The sequence below is a fragment of the Physeter macrocephalus genome, chromosome 11, assembly GCF_002837175.3.
Source record: "Physeter macrocephalus isolate SW-GA chromosome 11, ASM283717v5, whole genome shotgun sequence".
NCBI classification, from domain to species: domain Eukaryota; kingdom Metazoa; phylum Chordata; class Mammalia; order Artiodactyla; family Physeteridae; genus Physeter; species Physeter macrocephalus.
The window spans coordinates 78,983,279-79,005,005 of record NC_041224.1 but is presented as its reverse complement, the minus strand read 5'-3'; positions in this window follow the sequence as shown (position 1 = coordinate 79,005,005).

Genomic DNA, 21,727 nt, shown 5'->3' with positions numbered 1-21,727 from the left:
CATGTGGGATCTTCCCGGACCAGGGCACGAACCCGTGTCCCCTGCATCGGCAGGCGGATTCTCAACCACTGCGCCACCAGGGAAGCCCTTTAATCTTTTCTTCATATAAAAGAATGAACTCTTAAAGATGCAAATTAGTTCAGGTTTCAGCTTCTTCTCTGATGGCTTCTTATCACCTGCGGAGCATCCCTTCTTGACCCCTCCAATTTCTCCCACCACTTGCCCAGTGATTGCTGTACTCTAGCCTCGTGACGTTATTTCTGTGTGTTGCTCAAACTGACCAACCTCTGCTCAGGTGACTCTTGTAGTCTTTCTTCTTGCCCACTCTTTCCTACTGTTCAGAAATCGACTCACTTCCCCAGGGACTCCCCAGACTATTTCCTCTCCACCCCAAGTTTTATTGAGATATAATTGACATATAACACTGTGTAAGTTTAAGGTGTACAACACATTGATTTGATATGCTGATATATTGCAAAATGATTACCGCCTTAGCATTAGTTAACACCTTCCTCACTTCATATAATTACCATTTCTTTTTTGTGGTGAAAACATTTAAGATCTGTTCTCTTAGCAACTTTCAAAGGTATGGTACAGTATTATTAACTATAATCACGTTGTACATTAGAAGCCTAGAACTTATTCATGTTGTAACTGGAATTTTGTACACTTTGAACAACATCTCTCCATTTCCCCCACCCCAGCCTCTGGTAACCACTCTACTCTCTGGTTCTCTGAGTTCAATTTTTTTAGATTCTACATGTAAGTGATACAGTGGAATCATACAGTGTTTGTCTTTTCCCTGTCTGACTTATTTCACTTAGTGTAATGACCTCAAGGTTAATCTGTGTTTTCCATTTTCTTTGTCCATTCATCCACTGGCAGACACTTAAGTTGTTTCCATATCTTGGCTATTGTGAATAATACTGCAATGAACATGGGAGTGTAGATACCTCTTTGAGATCTTGTTTTCATTTCCTTTGGATATATACCCAGAAGTGGGATTGCCAGAACATATAGTAGTTCTATTTTTAGTTTTTTGAAGAACCTCCACACTGTTTTCCATAGTGGCTGCACCAATTTACATTCCCAGCAACAGTGCACAAGACCAGATCATTCCCTCTTTAGTCCATCCTCTTATTGTGCTTCATTTTCTTTATGATATTTATCACTATGTTACTTTTTTGTCTATTCTTACAACTCTAGTACCTAGAATAGTGTCTGGAATGTAGTATGTGCTAAATAAACATACATTAAATGAATAACTGAACGATTGCCAAGTTAGAGGAGAAGAAATTACTATACGCAGAGGTTGAAACCTCCCTGAAGTTTTTGTATTACAGAAAAGCTTACTATGCACTTACCTCTTCTGCCTTGATGGGCTCAATCTAAGCCCTGGCACAGGGACTGAGGCTCTGGATACCCTGTAAAGAGCCCCTGTAGCTACCCTGGCTTCACAGCCTTGAAAACCACTCAGGCTCTGCCTCCTGCCCCTTGATTTCAAACCCTCTTGAATTTGTGATGCTGTGAACCTGGATTCTCTTTTCTGTCTGGTCAGATGGGCAATAGACTTGCTCTAGGAACTGAGCATATCAGCTTCTCACACTCCAGCCCAGTAGAGCAGTTCAGACTTGTTAGCTTTAGTTGTTTGTGTGTCTCTCTACCTGGCTTTATGTTTCCATATGGTTAGACTTTTACATTGATGGATCTCACTTCCATCCAGTTAGAGAAATATGAAAATACGCTTGGATTTTTAACCTCCTTTATAGGGTTTCAATGTTAGCCTTGATTGAGGCAGTCATGGTATGGCGTTCATGTACAATGTTTAGTACTCAATTTTTCTTTATTAGTGCATATTTGGGCAGATTCTTGCTCTAAATCTATCATAAAATATACTATTACTTGTTTTACTCTAAAAGTTTGTCCATAAACATTAAAGTATATTTTGATTGTAAATGAAAGTTCATAGTTTTCCAGGGACTTTAAAAATTCAGAGAACAATGTATTTCAGTTGGTTCATCTTGGTATTTCTCTTTTGACTTGCATTTAAAAAATAAAGTTCGTGTTTCACTATGAAATTCAGTACATGCTCATTTTAGAAAAAAAAGCCAAAAATCAGAAAATAGAAGGATTAGTTCCATTTAGTCTCACTATATGTAATCACTATTAATAAAGATGTATATTTCTGATTCTTATTTTTGCTATGTATTTGAAACATAATTGTGATCTTATGAGACATATATAAGAGAAGAGAAAATAACATTTACTTTTTCTGATCATAAAAATAATACATAATTATTGTATAAAATTTGGAAAATAAGTGAAAGAACTTATAAATCCATGTTTTTAGTTATAAAAGTTGCACATAATCATTATAGGTATTGGAATATTTTATAAAAACAAACATAAAAGTCATCTTGAATTCCACTCAACATAATAATTATTATTTACATTTTATATATGCCATTCCAGACATTTTGTGTTGTGTATATTTACATATATATACATATATGTACATAAGTATAAATTATTTGAGCTGTGAAGGAGAACATACATTATATATAAATGTTTAAGCATCATTTGTACAGCAAAATCCATGAGTCCTACTCAGAGATGACATGAAGGGCTAAATGACAGAAATATTTTCAACAGGTAGTTTATTTATCTTTTCAATTAAAAAAAAAACTAATGAAATGACTATACAATATGAGATTTAAAACTGCAGAAAATCATGACTCTAATTCTTTGGCAGTGAAATTAGACAGTCTATCCTCAAGGTAATTCTTTTTTGTGATTGGGATTTTTTTTTTTTTTTTGTCTAACGATTGTCTTAGCACCTTTCATCAAGCTGTTGAGTCATTATTGGATTGTGTTTTATTTTTTTTTAGACATAGATTTTTTTTGAGAAAATTATAAGATGTATTATATTTTCTAAAATTAAAAAAAATCTACAATGTTCTTTAAGGCAACAACTGGTCATTTTCACTTTTGTATTCCCAGGACTTAGCTGAAACCTGGCTCGATATATATTTATTGAAATGAATGAGTCAAATAAAACATCATTTGTAAAGTGCTGTTGATATCTTTATTGTCCTCTTTTTAATGGTAAAATTAAAGTATATTGATTGCCGAATTTCAAACAGTACAAACATATTAACTCAGAAGGTGAAAATACCTGTAAAACTGAATCATTGTGAATGCGTTTGTTTCATTTCTTTTAATTTTTTCCACTAACTAAAAGAGATGTCCCTAAGAGCCATACATTTTTAGCTCTGAGCATCTGGGTAGCCGTGGCTACCCAAGTTCACCAGTAGGACTTTTGCATGAACCCACTGGCTTCGACATCTCATCTCAGGGTCTTTGGGTCAGAGAATAGATCACTGCCAAAACACCTAGGAAACTTTTGGCCCAGTTGCTTGGCCTGGACACAAACCTCAGGCTCCTCACTTGCTTTTTCTGACCCTAATATTTCATTTGTACAAATACTCTTTTTCTACTAAAGAAAAAAACATTATTTTTCAATCAGTGTGCTTCTCTGGAAAGAACACTGAATAATAAAACTAATAATTAAAAAAGATATGAAATCCAATTGATATAATCACTTTGGTGGATCTTGGATTTGATATTGGTACAATAAATCCTCTTTTTAGTTTTGTTAAATGTAATAAGTAGTTTTGTGGTAGATGTTATACCCAAGATCTCTATATATTATGCAAACTAGAACACATATGTACAACACTCTGACACTTAAAATTAGCTTGCTTCTTTAATTAGTTATCTAATAAAGACAGCAATCCTTATTCTCAAACTATAGTGTCAGAGGTCAATACAGAAAAATATTTTCTAATTACTATTTTATTGAATGAGCAGTTGCTTAAAAATGAAAAGGAGGTTTTAAATTTGCCACACACAAAAAATGTCTACCTGGAAAATAAAACCGTACAATCTTCTAGAATCTCAAGAGGCTAAGTGATTTGCCTAAGGTCACCCAACCAAGATTAGGACCCAACTCTCCTGGCTCCCAGACAATTGCACTTTTGACTCCACCACTGGACTAGTTGCATAGGTAATGGTTGTTAACTAAGCCTTGAAAATTCCTGGATCCATCATCAGTTTCTCTCATGTAGCCTGTGGTCCCAAGCTAAGTATCCTCATGAACCCATTTGAGAAAAGGATTAAGCTGGCTGACAAGTTTAAAGCTGTTAAAAAGATATTCCTTTTATTAAGTAAATTCTACAATTTTGTGTGTGTGTCAAAACCCAACAGATTGGACCCCTTTTTTTATCAGTAGCTGTAGTTTATCAGTTGCGTAATGAGATGAACATCTTTTTATAATCTTAGCCTCATCAACTTCCCTGTGACCCCCCCCCAACAATTCCATAATATTTGAGTGACTCGTTTATAATATTCTATAATGTATTAATCTGGACTTGTAGACTCAAATAAAAAATTCAGTTCAAAAGGAATCACTTTACCATAATGTGTTAAGCCTGGTTCTGAACAAACTATGTCAGGAGTTGCTGAATGAGTCTTTGTGATGGTCCTGGGTTGGACCTCCTAGCTTTTTCTCATACTAGATGTGTGACCTGAGAGGGTTACTCAGATTCCCAAAGTCTCAGGTTCCTCAGCTTCAAAGTGGGAGATTAATGATACGCAAGTCAGAGAGTTATGGTGAAGATTAAGTGAGATATGGTGTATAAAATGCTAGTACAGTTCCTTCCATATATTTTTCACTCAATTCACAGTAGCTACTAATAAATAACAATGGACAGCACAGGATAGCCAATAACTAGTATTAATACCATTAAGTATTAGGATATATGAGACAACTCCAGACTGCAACTTACTATGGAGACACTGGTGGAAAAATGTTTTAGACTGAAAACTGATCATAGGGACTAACTTCCTATTGATTCAATCATCTGTGGGATTAATGGGTTGTTGCTGTCCTTTTTGGTATGGAATACTGAAACTTCCAGTCTCTATTCTCTCCCTCTATTTTTTTTGTGTTTGAAATTTACAGAAGGCAAATTATAATTAAAGTTAGGTGAAATAATTCTTTTTCTTTTCTAGGCATGGTGGCCCTCTACTCTGCTATGCTTTCAGATCACTAATGGCCCAGACATCCGTGAGTCCTCACAGCGCACACTTCCACCCATTTGCCTGATAAGAGTATTCAGTGATGACACTGGATTTGGAGGTTGAAAATCTTGCCTCAGGCCTTGGAGCTAGATACATTGAAGTCACTTGAGTATGAAATTCTTAAATCTTTCAATTTATTTATCCATTAGTTTTGGATGTTTGGAAAAACATTGCTAACTTGGCAAGTTTTCTTAGAAAATCAGTACACTTAAAACATGGCTCTGAGTATACTGAAATTAAAACAAACAAACTAAAAAACAAAAAAACCCCAGAATCACTCAGAATGCTGAGAAATGATCCCAACAAAATACAAAGGTTTAATTTCATCAGGGAATTTCTAATTAATAATGTTTGAGTGGGTTTTAAATTCCCCTAACCACATTCCCACCATCCTTACTCACCATTTGGGGAAGGTTTAAGCCTTAGGGCATCTTTTAGATGAATACTAGTAGCCACATTTATGCAGAATGGAGCAGCACCAGTAATGCAATTATAGCAGAAAAGAAACCCTGCATTCCCAGGATACTCACTCAAACTCCATTACAATGTTCCATCCATGTTTCTTTGTTTCATTGTATTAAAAAGTAATAGTAAATGGCTAACACAAAGTACAAGACAAATATTAAATATTAAATATTTCCCTTGGACAATCAAAGAGGAAACGTTCTTGTTTCCATGTGGGTAATGTTTAGCATTGATATGTGCAACTATTTTTCTAATCAATGATTTCGACAGCAGGGAGGAGGCTGTCTTGCCTGTAAAGCTACATTGGGCTGATCCTTCAGTAACAAACCTGGGTAAGATGCATTCAGTTAACTCTGGAATTCTGTTGTGAGGTGCAAGAGATTATTTCTAGAAGGGTCTTAGTGTCCTTGGAGAGCTGATTCCCCTCAGCAGGGTGAGCAGCTCACAAATACAGGTCAATTCACTCACAGTAGGATTAGGTTTCTATTTTGGCTGCCAAGACTCTCTGAACCGTCTCACTACGCTGGTGCATCAGGGGGGTTTTTCTTAAGTTATATGGAGACTCAGTAGAAAAGAGATTATAACGAAGATGAAAAGAGGAAAAGGTGCATGGTAGTTCAAGGGGTTACAAGCCATAGGAGGTATGTCCACAGACTCTTCCACACTCTAAACATCTCTGTAGAAGCACATTTTTGGAAATTGCCACATTTATTATTTTAAGCTTCTATGATTTCTGGTTCAGAGACTCTGGCTTTGTGACATCCTAAAAATTGTCTTTATTTTATTGCAAAGGTGCTCTGAGCTTCTTAAAGTAAATTAAAATTCCTTAATACATTATCGAAATAATGTATATATGTCCCTGTGTGCTCTTAATCATATTCTAGAAGGAGCTGTTCTTTTAAAGCCATCTAAGACTGATAAGTCATAGTGGCATCATAAAAACTGGGTAACAAGTAGTTCTGATATAGAGAGATTATTGAAATGGTGATAAAACCAGGACTGCAGTAGGCAATTACAGATTTCAATGGTGCTATTGTTACCAAATGCAAGTTTGTGTGCCTGGCACACAGTGAGGTTAAACAAACCGAAACGTCAGAATTTGGAGCAGAGAAAGGTTTATTGCAGGGCCAAGTAAGGAGAGCAGGTAGCTCATGCTCAAAACACCTGTTTGGTTTCACTATGGCTTCAGAAGTGTGAAATGGAATTAAAAATACTGTGAGTGGAAAAATACTATTTAAACATATATGCATATATTTTTATGCTATGAAAAAATAAGACACATCTTTAGAATTTAGAATATTTATTAAGAGGAGTTAATAATAACAAAGGAAAACTACTCAGAACCTATAAGATCTCCTACCTTCCATTGCATTACACAACTGTACTCCACCAGGTTTAAAAGATGATGTTTTATAATACCAACATTTCCAAAGATTGCCCAAGATCTGGAATCACCAGAGAATGCTCTAAAGATTCAGAGTCACGGGCACAACATGTCTTGGAAATCCTGACTCAGTAGATGGGATGAGATTGGGAAATGGGCATGTTTTTAGAAAGTTCTAAAAATGATGGTTCTGATATACAGTTGGGCTCAACATTCTGGGTCTTGCCTCTTGCCATCAAAAAATTCAAAAACAAAGTCAATCTAAGCAAGGTTGTTCAATAAGAAAATTAGGTACTTATATTTAACAAAGGACTTCATGAAGCTTGGAAAATCTATTTCAAGAGATCCTCGGAATAGCAAAGTAGTTATTTATAGTGACCAGTGAAATTACACTTGGTATGATATCTAGGTGTGAGTAACATGAGTTGCTTGTTAATTTAGAAAGCAATAAGTTGTTGGGTTACTGCTTGGGTATGTCATTTTTTCCCCTGGGTTTCAGTTTCCTCATCTATTGGGAGGAGGTTGGTCTTCTTCTGGCACCAACCAACAATGATTCTAGGGGTTGATGATAACATACTTTTTTAATGATGGAAAAATGTAAAATAGTGGCTGAATTTACCCAGGCTCAGATTGGAAGAAGACATTCCTATTTTGAAGGGAAAATGCCTTAAGAAGAAGAAGAAGGAAGAGGGAGAGGTGAAGGAGGAGGAGGAGAAGGAGGAGGAAGAAGAAGAGGAGAGAAAGAGGAGTATGCTAACAGTGTATTGAGCACTAACTATATGCCAGTTCCAGTAGTAAGCACTTTGCTTAAATTAATTTTAATCTCCATGCAGACCCTAAGAGATTAGGTGGATCTATAAAATGAGAAAAGCAAGGTGTAGTAAGGTTAATCTATGTTCCTAAGGACACATGCTAATGAGTGACAGAGTGGGAATTCAAACCAGGAAGGATGACACTGTACTCTGAACCACATTATTTTTTGGCATCAAAAATACATACATTTGACATTGTAGATTGGATTCAACAGATAACTAGAGACACTGCCTTATGCTCCCTTCAGAAGATGATACTGCTTATTTTGAAGGAAATACATAATTATTTTTTCTGAATTTCTCCTCTCCCCAACCCCTTTTTAATACTTCAGAACTCTGGGAGATGATAAGGTTTGAAAGCCATGCCTTGTTTGAAGTTTACCAACTTTGTTTCAAGTATCAGTCTTTTTATAGTGCACCTTGCTGCCAAATGGCTTAAAAATTTTTCTTAGGGAGATCACCTCTGTGCTTTGTGACCATGAGAGAGGTGGGATAGGGAGGGTGGGAGGGAGGGAGACGCAAGAGGGAAGGGATATGGGAACATATGTATATGTATAACTGATTCACTTTGTTGTAAAGGAGAAACTAACACACTATTGTAAAACAGTTATACTCCAATAAAGATGTTAAAAAAAAATTTTTTTTCTTTCCATCTGTGACGTGTTACTCACTATGGTTGATCATGAGCTTGTCAAGTCTGACAACTTTCCTTTTGATAATTATACTGAAATTATGGTTCCAACAATTAAAGAAGTCAAGGCATTAAATAACATAAACACCATTAAAGAGGAAAAAAATATTTAATTAGATGACTATCCTTTCTATTGTTACTTTATTTTCAAGTTCTGTGGAAATAGGATCCCTGCTGTTTGCAGTTTCTGGCTATCTTTATCCCCCTCATTATAAATTCCTCTTACCCCACTCCTCTTAATCAGCCCCAGTGTCATGTATTTGGAAGCCTGGTTTTATTGCACATTTCACTGTGGATTCTAGGTGAAGACTTAGCCAGTAGCCAAGGTCAAGGGTATACCTTGTGAACATCACAGCTGCATCTCACATACAGTTTATGCAACAGTTACACTTCAGTGTCAGAGTTCATTGAGAATTTCCATAAATCTGATGGGTAATGTGCCAAATGAGATTAGAGAGGGCTTCATGTGATCACAGTCAAATGAAAATATCTTATGTTAATTTCCTAGTACAAGCTTGAGGCAGGTAGTTAATACTTTTCTTGAAGAGCTAGAGACACACACAGGGAGGATATACAAGCTATTGTCTAAATAAAAAGATGAAGCATGTGAAGTTTCTAATAGAAAAAAAATGTAGACACTGGTATTTGCAGAGTTTTGCTGTTAGGTTTGGGTCTTTTCCCTTGTGTTTTCTACATTATCTGTTGACTCTTACCCTAATTCTTACCCTAAAACACATTTTTCACTTAAATCAATTTTATAGGCTGCATTTGTATATTTAGATGTCAACACATTCTTCAAGTTATTTTGTTGCAAAATAGAAAACAAAGAAGGACAAAAGAGCCTTAGCAAATGGAGGGCTGTTTACAGATTTAATCTCTAACTACTTATCCATACACACATTTTTCTTTTAAGCCTTGACCTGAATCAACCCAATTCAGAAAAGTACATTTTAAACCATCCATCTTGGAATTGATACAAAAACATTGGCTCACTTATATTTGAAAATAAAACAACATTAATATTTTAAGGCAATTGTAAGAAGAGGACTTAAGAAAACAGACCTGTCAGCTATCCCTGGCCTTCTGGTCACCCAACACCACTGAGAACACAAAGTCTTAACTTCAGTCTTCTGTCTTCATTGAATATGCTGAGAAAGACCCAGATGTAAATACAATTCAAAAAATAAATGCAGGGGGTTGAAGCATCTATTATTGATGATCAGGGATTGTTTGTATTACAGAAATTTAATTCAATCATACATTTATTGAGCACCTACCCTGTCCCTCACAAGGTCTCTGGGGTTACTGATGTGGGGGATAACCTCAAGAAGAATCAGATAATTTATGCTGAAAGCCTGTAAAATCTCATTAGGGATACAACGTCTTCATGAGAAACAAGTAGGAAACAATACCAGAAGGCTCATGATTAAATGATGAAGTGGCAAATACAGGCAGACGCGCTACAGATCAAAACTGGGAAGAATTGGTGGAGCTCAGTGTCCTTGGGGAATGAAGCTCTAGTATGGCTTTGGAGGAAAGGGTAGGATACGGGTAAGAAAAGAAAGAAGACAAAGACATTTTAGGTGGCAAGAAAACATGAGATCAAGGTGGGCAATGGGCCTGGTTTGTTCAAGATTTCGTGAGCTGAGTAAGCTAAATAACATGGAAGGCAGGAGACCCCAGTTCCTGTCCTGGCTCTGACACGTCCATCCTGCAAGAACATGAAATATTTAATTAACGTATTTCTTTTATCAGTAAAATGAGAGCATCAGAGCAGCATCTCCAAGGTTCTTCCCAGCTCTGAAACTCAGTGGGCCTTGATGCTAAGTGGTTCTGATTTGGGGTCTGGAGTCAGAGAGAACTGAGTTCTAGTCCTGGCTTTAACTAAGTGTGAGAACTAGTTTTTTTAAACACTGAAATTCTCAGTTAACTTATCTATACAATGGAGACAACAATGGCATGACAGAAGATTAAAAAAGTAAATATCCTTGGCATATAGTAGGTGCCTAGAACAAGTTAGTGAGTTTGCAAATTCTGTGAAGAATGATTTTTTTCCTCCAAAGAATATCTGATTCAGTAGCAAACCAGGGTAAGATGCATTCAGTTAACTTTGGAATTCCATTGTAGGGTTCTAGAGATTATTTCTAGAAGGGAGTTAGTGTCCTTGGACAGCTGATTCCCCTCAGCTGGGTGAGCAGCTCACACATACAGGTCAATCCACTCACGGTAGGATTATATTCCTATTTTGGCTGCCAAGAATCTCTGAACCCTTTCACTATGCTGGTACATAATTGGGGATTATTGGTTAGTATCTAATAATCAATAATTACTGATTGATTAATTGATTGAGTACTCATAGGTTGAGTAAGATAGGGTTTTTTGTAAATTACAAAGACCAGGACTGGTAATTTGGAATTTATCCAATGGGAAATGAAGGCTCATGACAGATTAACAGTAGAAGGTGTGAAAAAGGAAGTGAAGTTTTAGGAAGATTAATCTGGAGGCAGGATTCATGGATTTGAGCTAGGGAAAAATTAAGCTGTAGGAAAACTCTAAGTGTGATATACTAGAGGTGGGATATAGGATTTAAAACAACGTTTAATCAGAGAGAGATGACCAAGAGAGAAATTGAGGACTCCTTAGGTGATGGAGAGAAACTATATACTCATGATTCTGAGCTCTGGTGGCCAAGAGATTGGTAGCAGCAAGCATAGAAAGGGAAGGTTTGTAGATGAACCAATGTTATCTCAGGTAGGACCGGGGAGGAAGCAAACTTAGATGTGAAACTACAGAATTTCAGGTAATGGATGACATATCGTTTGCCTACAAGTAGCTAAAAATATGAAACTGATTAATTCCATTGATTGTGAAAGCTAGAGAGGGAGGACTCGGGTCTCTGTATGCAGATGTTCAGTGAAGCTATGAGAAGGGATAAAAGTAGAGAGCTGTGCTCCCCAACCTGGCTGCATGTGACAGTCCCCTGAGTAGTGTTGAAAATACTGATGCTTGGTTTCTTCCCTGGATGGTTCTGATATAATTGGTCTGGGGTGCAGTCTGGGCATGGAGATTTCTAGACCTCCATGGGTATAGAGAGCAAAGAAAAGATGAAGATCTCCATACACGCTGAAGAGTGAGAAGCCTCTGATAAACATTAACCTATTACCTGCTTATTAGTGGGTGGGGGCTTTGTATCAATATTATCTTGTACAATACTCACAACTGTTCTCTGGGGGAAGGACTCACTAACTCCAGCTCGAAATTCTGAAAGAAGGGGGGACGCAAGAAGTTTTGCAAGCTCTGACTCTCCAATCATTGTTTCTAAGGGAATAAAAGAGAAGAATAAAAATTGATAGCTCACATGTCCAGATCTTACTAATAGCACACTTCAACTTCTGAACCCAGTCTTCCTTTGGGAGATCCCTGGGGTGTGGGTTTTGAGGTGGTAGGACCCTGCTTCCCACTAAGAACTCCAAGAAGGAGAGGTCTCTTTCCCCATTCTCCATCAACACGTGGTCTTCAGCTGTGGAAGGAGTAATGAGATGGCAGAGAGGCAACCAGAGACTGTTTGTGTTGATGCCCCAGTTGTAGTAGCAAAATGTGTGGTGGTGTGTCCTGTGAGGTCTTCTAACTGTATAGCCTGGAGCATGACTTTTCCTGTGTTTTCTGCTGCCTGGCTTCTCGGTTCCCACTCATTTTCTTGGCCTAGTTTTCCATATTTTCCTTCAATTCCATGAGTTACCTGATATCTTTGCAAATGTTTACTTTCCATGTAAATGAGCCAGAGTCCCATTCTCTTTTTTGCAACTAAGAACCCTAACTAGCACAAATGCTCAGGACAACTCAGTGAGGCTTATGTCTCTTCTTAGAAATGTCTCCATGTCTCTTCTTAGAAATGAGGAAACATATTCAGAGAGTAAGCAACTTACCCAAGATCACAAAGCTAGAGAGTAGCAGAGCTAGGGTCCCTCACCAGGTGTTTTTCGCATAGGACATCATATAAGGAATGAACAGCCATAAACTTTTACAAATCCTAAGGACTTCATTATATCATTTCAGACAATAAAAATGAGGCTCCTTTGACCTCAAGGTACTGCTAAATCATATTTATTTTAGAGAAAAGAGGAAGGTTTGCCATACAATTTTTAAGTAAAAGAATTAAAACTTGTTTTAAAAGAATTTTTAAAAATTGCATTGAAAGATGAATTATTTGCACACTTAAAGGCAAATCCTTCAGTTTTCTGGAAAATCCTCTTAGGCAGAACACGTTGACAGAGGAAGTGCAAATTTTTCATCTAAAAAATAAAAACAAGAAAGGGTTCCCCAATGCGTGGGAGGGTGAGGAGTTCCATGCATTGGCCAAAAGGAAGTGTGCACGTATGGGGTGGGGACACGAGTGTGTCTCCTGTCATCCTGTGCGCCTGCTCTCAGGCAGCCCTAGAAGTGTGTGTCATGTTCCTGAAACCCTCAGATGGTGATTATGACCGATTTATACAAGATGCCATGTTCCCTAATCATATCACTTACATTCCTGTGAACGGCAGTGACAAGGGTTTGAAGGGAGAAGATCACAGCTGTCTAAAAAAAATCAGATAAAGCAGACAGTGTTTCTGCCAGAAGATCACACAGCAGCCAGTGTAGGAGGCTTGGCGTGATGGGGATCTGCTCTCTTTCTAACTCAGCTTAACCCCCGTCCATTCTCTTGTTTTCAGAACCCCTTGGTCACATAATGACGGGCGTCAGGCAGGTGTGGCTCCTACACTGGGTTTATTTATTATATTAGCTCCCTATTCTGTGAACATTGTCGCTTGGGTAAGTTTGGAGGTTGTCACTGCCAGAATCTAAATGGCTCTTGTGAATCAAAGAAAAGTACCATGGACACCCCCTGCCTGGCTCTTCTCTGAATCAGCCCTAAGCTTAAGACACCACCTCTCCATTCTACCACTCCGTTTTTAATCTGTCTTCAAAGAGAAAGCCAACTGTCTTGAATTGAACAGAAGATGGTTCCTGAAGTCATGTGTGATGAAAGTGATTAAATAATTAATTCAAACAAAGGTGACTTCTGAGTCAGGTTGGGGTCAGGAAAAAAAGTCTTGATTTAAAGCAGTGTTTACTTGGCACGCTACGGAGAAAAATATTTAACTTGATATGAAATGACCAGGCTGGAGAATATTAACCTGTCTCCCTTGCTTCCGTAGTTCCAGGCACATTGGTGTCTTGCTGCTCCTTGAACAGACCAAGGCTATTTTTCTCTGCCTCAGGGACTTTGGACTTTCTCTTCCTTTTGCTGGAAGACTCCTCTGACTCCTCTGCCCCATATTGATCTGGGTCTCACTTCTCAGACATGTAGGGTCTTAGCTCCTCAGGGGGACCTTTCCTGACTGTTCTACCTATAAATTTGTCCCCCCTCTTCTGTGTTTAGTCTGTACTCTCTTTTTATTTCTTCATGATACTTATTACTGCCTGGAGTTCAGCCACATGTTAATTCTTTGTTTTACTGTCAGTCTTCCTGACCAGAATGGAAGGTCCATGAGGACAGTATTTTAAGTTTTTCTCCCTGCAGTATCCCCAACACCTAGGACAGTGTCTGATGCAGCAATTAGATAGTTGTTCAATGAACAAACCAATGAATTAATCAACTTCAAAGCCTAAATATTGCAATCTTTTATAAGGTTAAAATGAGCTCTTAGAAATGCTCTAGACAGCAAAATGTCCTACACATGCTTCTAAGTTAAAAAACTCACCCCCTAGATGTATAAATTCAGATTTAGGCACAGACTAAACTCTTAAAAAAAAAAAGGAAAAAAACCAATGCCTTCAACTGGCTGCTTTCCCTGCTTTGAAACAAACCATTGGCCTTTTGAGCTTCCTTCTCTAAAGAGTCAAGGATGTTTATCAGAAGGCATGTATGGCTTCTACTTTGTGATGAAATATGTCCCAGGAGGAGCCTACCTCCCCTTGTGCTTTGCTGGGTGTGTATATCTGGTTTATAGCAAGTTAGCTGAAGTAGACAGATCTTGAGCCAATGTTGTAAGTGTAAGTGACAGTCAGTCTGATGGAGAATAAATTGTGCATGTGAGCCCAGCTCTAACTGGCTGTCTGGATGCACTGAATACAATTGTTTGATAAGCCCTTGACCCTTCACCTGTCCAAAGTGGCAAGTATGTAAGTGGGTTTGTAATGGTAATTATTCTGAACATCTTAATACTCTTTTCCAATCTCAGCCATCTCTAGACAACCTGTCAACTTTTTCTAAGAGCCCAATCCTGATGATAAAACTCACAGTCTCAAAGTTCTGTTAAATCAGGTAATCTAACCAGTTAGATGAAGCTGAGTTATAGAGTGAGAGAACATTCCTTCTCCCCTTAATAAAGTCATCCCAGTGAGATTTTATTCATGCTACTAAGCAGCAGAAGAAGCATGGAAAAAAAATTCAAACAGTAATTATATGCAGAAATTAACAGCCCATAGAAAAAGGAAAATGCAGTTTAATATTTCAAAGCCGCTATCATAATCTGAGTGGACTTGAATGCAAAGTACTCTTGGAGAAGTAGGAAGTTTGGACCAGGCAGTAGGGAACATAGGCATAAATGCAAAATATCTGAAGGGCGTGAGTTCTGGCCTTCAGGGCAGAGGTCAGGAAGGGCCGTAGTCACCAGGAAGATACTGGGAGAGAGGCTTTCATTTCATGGACAGCAAGTCAAAGGCCAGAAGTTATTCACATATCACTGCAATTAGTGTGGGGTGAGGTTGGAAAGTGTGAGCTGAAGCTACACAGGTAGAAAATGAAAATGTCTGGCTCATGGTAAACCTGCGCTCTGGGCAGCAGGATAATTTTAGTCTGTTGAGACCCTGTTAATTCAAAGCAAAGGTAATGCATGCCTAGATAAACTCTATGAATCAAAATAGCTTAAATTGGACCTACAAGTAATTATTTCCTATGACAATTTAAAATTTTCAGTAAATATTTGTAATTTTTTTTTAGCGTAGGATATCATAGAATAATTCAATAATTAATTTGTCTTAGGCATTATGGCATGGTTATAACTACAAACACAATGGAATGAATCATTAGGAATTTCAAGAACAATGAATAAGCTTCATTTAAAGTCTTCTGTCTTTATGAGAAATCAAATGGAAATAGTGTTGTTGGAAGGGACCAGAAATTGTATGAATGTTACAATATATAGAGACATAATTGCTGTCAATGTAAGTAATGTGGCTTTGCTGAGTAAAATAAGATGATTGCTTAGGCTTTCCTAAACCCTCTAAAATTGCTTCTATACCACATGTCACCACATGTGGTATAAACAAAATGTGAGTCAAAGGAATGAGGAAAGATAAACATATAATTAAAAACAGCTCAGTAGATACTTGGGCTCATTCATTTCAATGATGGCATCTGCAGTTTATGGAGCGGTTATAGACCCGCAATATATCGGCGTTGACTACATGCCATAAAACACATCAACGCAGCTTGGGCCCAAATTATTATACACATACAATAAATCCATCCCATTAACAGGATAAATATGATAACTGTTGATAATGTTGGAAAGTGGCAGGATGAGATCCCTAAGTAAATAGCTATGTGTTCTTAAGAAACAAAGATTACTTTAGCTTTTAGTGCCTCCCATGACTTCTGTTCTGTTACGTGTAGTTTGAATTAAAAGAAAGATTGTAGCCTTGAAAGCATCTATGCTGATTACTGTTTGTGAATCTAAAAGACATCAGCCCAACCATTTATTTGTGAAAATGAAATCTTCATATGATGAAGGTCAGTTTTAGTTGAAATTATATAATAAGCAAAAGTCAAGGTTCTGTTGCCATTAAAATTGCTCATGGAGCAAATCTTTGGTATTCTACCCTTACCCTTGAATCCTGATCTGTATGTTGTAAGAAAAATAGTAAATGCTTGTTATAGAGTCACTATGGCTTTGAGTTTTTCTCTAGGAAAATGTTTCCAAACAGATGGAAAACCTCTTCATAAACATTGTTAAATGAAATAGTCTGATAAAATAGATCTGAATATGGATTAAGAATTAGTTTTTCATCAACCATAGTCTCATTTTGTCCTCTAAGAAATGGGAAGTTTATATCAGGGACTAGAGTTAATAAGTGTTTGGGGGCAGATTATCAGGGAAACTTACAATACTATTTCATATGCTTTTGGTGTACAGAAAATACGTAGGTATCATATTCTTCAGGGTGGAAAGGGAGCAAGCAAATACATAAAAATATTATCAAAGACTTGCCATTTTAAAAGTTGTTATCCTACTTTAGATAATTAGCATTTTATTCTGCATGAATGTAAAGGTTTTTCAATTGAAGTATAGTTGACTTACAATACTGTGTTAGTTTCAGGTATACAGCAAAGTGATCAGTTTTATATATATATATATTTTTTTAGATTATTTTCCTTTGTAGTTTATTACAAGAGATCAAATATACTCCCTGTGCTATATAGCAAATCCTTGTTGCTTATCTATTTTATGTATAGTAGTTTGTATCTGTTAATCCCATACTCCTAATTTATCCCTTTCCCCCTCCCTTTCCCCTTTGGTAACCCTAAGTTTGTTTTCTATGCCTGTGAGTCTGTTTCTGTTTTGTATATAGATTCATTTGTAAAATTTTTTAGATTCCACATGTAAGTGATATCATATTTAACTTTCTCTGCTTGACTTACTCCACTAAGTGTAATATTATCTAGGTCCATCCATGGTGCTGCAAATGGCAGTGTTTGATTCTTTTTTATAGTTAATATTCCAACATATATATATATATATATAAATATATCTCGCATCTTCTTAAGCCAATTGTCTGTTGATGGGCACTTGGGTTGTTTCCATATCTTGGCTACTGTAAACAGTACTCCTGTGAACACTGGGGAACATGTATCTTTTTGAGCTCCAGTTTTTTTTTTTTCTCTTTTTTTCCAGATATATACCCAGGAGTGGGATTGCTGGATCATATGGTAGCTCTATTTTTAGTTTTTTAAGGAAACTCCTTACTGTTTTCCCTAGTGGCTGCACCAATATATGTTCCTACCAACAGTGTAGGAGGGTTCCCTTTTTCCACACCCTCTCCAGCATTTATTATTTGTAGGCTTTTTGATGATAGCCATTCTGACTGGTGTGAGGTAATATCTCACTGTGGTTTTGAATTGCATTTCTCTAATAATTAGTGATGTTGAGCATCCTTTATGTGCCCATTGGATATCTGTGTGTCTTCTTTGGAGAAATGTCTATTTATGTCTTCTGTACATATTTTGATGGGGTTGTTTGCTTTTTTGATATTGAGTTGTATGTGATGTTTGTATTTTTTTTTTTGATATTAACACCTTATTGGTCACATCATTTGCAAATATTTTCTTCCATTCCATAGATTGTCTATGGATGTAAAGATTTAATTTAAAAAGTATATATATGAGTATGTCTGGTAGGAATGTATATATATGTGTGTGTGTCTATATATATAATTTTTCTCTTTGAAGACTTTTTAATCAACTTTATTATACACAATGAAAGTCACTAATTTTAAGAGACAATTTGATGAATTTTGAGAAATTCACACAGTCATGGGACCACCACCGTAATCATGATGTAGGGCATTCCCTTTACACCCAAATGTTCCTTCATGCTCTGATGTCATTAATATCCTTCCCTTCTAGACTGTGGCAACCACTGATATTTATTTTTTGTCACTAAAGTTTTACCTTTTCTAGAATTTCATGTAAACGGAATCATAACTTGTATAGTCCTTTCTGTTTGGCTTTTTCCACTCAGTTTAATGCTTTTGAGATTAATTCATGATCTTCTGTGTATCAGTCATTTTTCTTTTTTATTGCTGAGCAATATTTCATTGCATAGATGCATCATAGTTTATCCATTCACCAATTGATGAATACTTGGATTGTTTTCAAGTTTTGGCTACAATACATGAAACTACTATGAACATTTGAATACCCGTCTTTGGGTGGAAGTTTGTTTTCATTCTCTTGGATTAATAGCAAAGACGATGATTGCTGGCTCATATGGTAGATGTATATGTAACTTTATAAGAAACTGCCAAACTCTTTTCCAAAGTGTCTGTACCATTTTTACCTTCCACCAGCAATGTAAGATACTTCCAGTTGTTTTACATACTTGCCAACACTAGCTATTATTAGTCTTTTCAATTTTTGTTATTCTAATGAGTGTGTAGTGGTATTTCATGGTGGTTTTGATTTGCATTTCAAATGACAAATGATGTAGAACATCTTTTCATGTGCTTATTTGTCATCCATATATCTTCGTCAGTTATTTTCTATTTTTTTAAAATTGGATTGTTTCTCTTCTTACTATTGAGCTGTCAAAGTTCTTATATATTTTGGATAAAAGTTCTTTTTCAGATTTGAGTTTTGGACAAATTTTATACTAGTCTGTGGTTTGCCTTTTGATTTTTAAGAGTCTTTTGAAGAACAACAGTTTAAAATTTTTTATGAAAACTAATTCATTAATTTTTTTCATTAATAGTTAATGCTTCCTTGTCCTGTCCAAAAAATTTAGCCTAACCAAATATCACAAAGATTTTCTCTTATGTTTTCTTCCAGAAATTTGTTTTAGCCTTTACATTTAGGTCTACCACTATCAGCTTTAGTTAATTTTATTGATAGTATGAGAGAAGCATTGAAGTTCATGTTTCACATATGGCTGTCCAGTTGCTCCAATGCCATTTGTTGAGAAGACTATCCATTCTCTAATAAATTATCTTGGCATCTCTCTTGAAAACTAATTCATTATATATATCTGGATCTGTTTTTAAACATTCATTTCTATTCCATTGAGCTATTTGTATAACTTTATGTCAATACCATGCTGTTATGATTATTGTACTTTTATTACAAGTTTAAAAAAGAGGTAGTATAAGTTTTCTAAATTTATTTTTTTCAAAATTGTTTTGGGCATTCTTGGTTCTTTGACTTTCTATATAAATTTTAGAATAACTCGTCTATTTCTCCAAACATACCTTTTGGGATTTTGATGAGAATTTCATTGAGCTATATATTAATTTGGGGAGAATGGTATCTTAACAAGATTGAGTACATGAACAGGGTATATTGCTTCATTTATTTAGGTATTCTTTAATTTCTCATCAAGGTTTTGCACATATTTTGTTAAATTTGTCCCAAAGTATCTTATGTTTTTGTGCTGTTGCAGAGATTACATCTGTTATATTTCCATTTACAATTGTTTATTTCTAGTATATGAAATATAATTGATTTTTAAAATATTGACCTTGTAGACTATAACTTTGCTAACTCACTATGAGTTCTAGTAGCTTTAAAAAATAATTTCTTAAAATATTCATGTAGATGATCATGTTGTTTGTAAATAAAGAAAAATTGCTTCTTTCTTTTTCAATAAATATGCTATTTTTTTTCTTGCCTTATTGCACTTGTTAGGACCTCTAGTAGAATGTTGGATTAGGATTAGTGAGAATGGAAATTCATTCTTATTATTGTTGTGAAGGGGAAATTTTTCAGTATTTCATCAATAAGTACGATGTTAGTTGTAGTTTTGTTTTTGTTTTTTAGGTTCTCTTTCTCAGGTTGAGGAAGTTTAATGAGTGATGAGTAGATGTTGGATTTTGTCGAATGCTTTTTTGGCATCTCTTGAGGTAATCGTGGTTTTTCTTCCTTAGACTGTTAATATGATGAGTTACACACCTTGATTTTCAAATGTTAAACCAATCTTGCATTCCTGGGATCAACTCCACTTAGTCCTGATGTAATATCCTATTTATATATTTCTGGATTTGATTTTCTAAAAAATTTTTGATAGTTTTGTATTCATATTCATGAGAGACACTGGTCTGCAAATATATTTTCTCATAATTTTTGGTCTGGATTTTTGGCCAAAACCAGGGTCATGCTGACCTCATAAAATGAGTTGGTATGAGTTTTCTCTTCATTTTCTGGAAGTGTTTGTATAATCTGCTATTATTTACTACTTAAATATTTTGTGGAATTCACCAGTGAAGCCATCTGTCTCTGGATTTTTTTCTTTGGTTGTGGGAAAGTTTTTTCAACATAAATTTAATTTTAAAAATAGATATAGGGCTATTGACATTATCTAATTCTTCTTGAGTAAATGAGTTTGGTAGTTTGTATTTTTCAGGAATTTTTCCATATTATCTAAGCTGTTGGCTATCTTGACATAGAGGTGTTAATATTCTCTTACTGACCTTATAACATCTTTAGGATTTGTAGTGAAGTCCACTATTTTATTCCTGACAAAAGTAATTTGTGCAGTCTCTATTTTTTTCCTGTTTATTTTGGCTAGAGCTGCTCTTTTTAAGCAAACTGACTTTTCAAACAACTAACAGTTTTCCTGCTTCCCATTTCATGGTTCTCTTCTTATCTTTGTCATTTCATTTTTTCATTCATTAGGGTTTAATTTAATCTTCTTTTTCTAGTTTCTTAAGGTTAGGTCTTAGATAATTGTTTCTTTTTTCTTTTCTAATATAGGAATTTAATGATATAAATATTTCTCAAGCACTTCTTTAATGACATTGCTCACAATTTGATATGTTTTGTTTTTATTTTTATTAACTGTATTTTTTTTTCTAATTTCCAATACAATTTCTTCTTTGACACTGGGTTTTTTAGGAGTGCATTGTTAATTTCCAAATGTTTTCAGATTTCACAGATATCTTTCTGCTATTGTTTTCTAGTTTAATTCTGTTGTCAGAGAACATACTTTACATCATTTCAATATTTCTAAAATTATTGAGTCAATATATGGTCTTAGTAAATATATGGTGTGTCTTAGTAAATGTTCTTTTTACACTTGAAAAGACTGTGCATTCTGCTGTTGATAGGTGAAGTGTTCTGTAAATGTCATTTAGGTCAAGTTGATTGATAGTGTTGTCTAAGTCTTCTAAATCTCCTGATTTTCTTTTTAATTGTTCTATCAATTACTGAGAGAGGAATTTTGAAATTTCAAGCCAAATTTTGAATTTGCTCATTTCTCTTAGTTCTATCAGGTTTGCTTCATGTATTTTGAAGTTCAGTTAATGGGTACATACACATATAGAATTGTTATGTCCCTTTGTTGAATCATTATGAAATATCCCCTTTATCCTGGTAATATTGTTATGAAATTTACTTTGTCTGATATTACTATATCCAATCAACTTTATTTTGGTTAGTAATTTCATATATACATTTTCCCATTCTATTACTTTTAGCCCATT